The sequence below is a fragment of the Chrysemys picta genome, chromosome 1, assembly GCF_011386835.1.
Source record: "Chrysemys picta bellii isolate R12L10 chromosome 1, ASM1138683v2, whole genome shotgun sequence".
Taxonomy (NCBI): domain Eukaryota; kingdom Metazoa; phylum Chordata; order Testudines; family Emydidae; genus Chrysemys; species Chrysemys picta.
The window spans coordinates 9669-10680 of NC_088791.1; positions in this window are offsets into that span (position 1 = coordinate 9669).

The following is a 1012-nucleotide window of genomic DNA, read 5'->3' on the forward strand; positions in this document are numbered from 1 at the left end:
AGTAGTGAGGACCTCGTTGAGGAAATGGTTGTAGGGGACAACCTTGGCTCAAGTGATCATGAGCTAATTCAGTTTGAACTAAATGGAAAGATTAACAGAATTAAATCGGAGACTAAGGCTTACGATTTCAAAAGGCCTAACTTTAATAAATTAAGGAGACTGGTTAGGGAAGTGGATTGGACTAACATATTTAGGATCTAAAGGTGGAAGGCGCCTGGGATTATTTCAAGTTGAAGTTGCAGGAGCTGTCAGAGGCGTGTATCCCAAGAAAGGGAAAACGGTTCATAGGCAGGAGATTTAGACCGAGCTGGATGAGCAAGCATCTCAGAGGGGTCATTAAGAAAAAACAGGAAGTGTACAGGGAATGGAAGAGGGGGGGGATCAGCAAAGAAACCTACCTTATTGAGGTCAGAGCATGTAGAGATGGAGTGAGAAAAGCAAAAAGCCGAGTAGAGTTGGACCTTGCGAGGGGAATTAAAACCAATAGTAAGAGCTTTTATAGCCATATAAATAGGAAGAAAACAAAGAAAGAAGAAGTGGAACCGCTTAAGACTGTACATGGAGTGGAGATTAAGGATAATCTAGGCATGGCACAATATCTAAATGAATATTTTGCATCGGTATTTAATGAGGCTAATGAAAGGCTGAGGAATAGTAGAAGCGAGACGGATGGGAATAAAGGAGTGGGGATTGACATTACCGTATCCGAGGTAGAAGCCAAACTCGAACAGCTTAACGGGACTAAATCGGGCGGACCGGATGATCTTCATCCGAGAATATTAAAAGAACTGGCGTGGGAAATTGCAAGACCGTTAGCGATAATTTTTAATGAATCCATAAACTCGGGGGTGGTACCATTTGACTGGAGAATAGCTAATGTGGTTCCTATTTTCAAGAAGGGGGAAAAAGGTGACCCGGGTAACTACAGGCCTGTTAGTCTAACATCTGTAATATGCAAGGTCTTGGAAAAAATTTTGAAGGAGAAAGTAGTTAAGGACCTTGAGGTCAATGC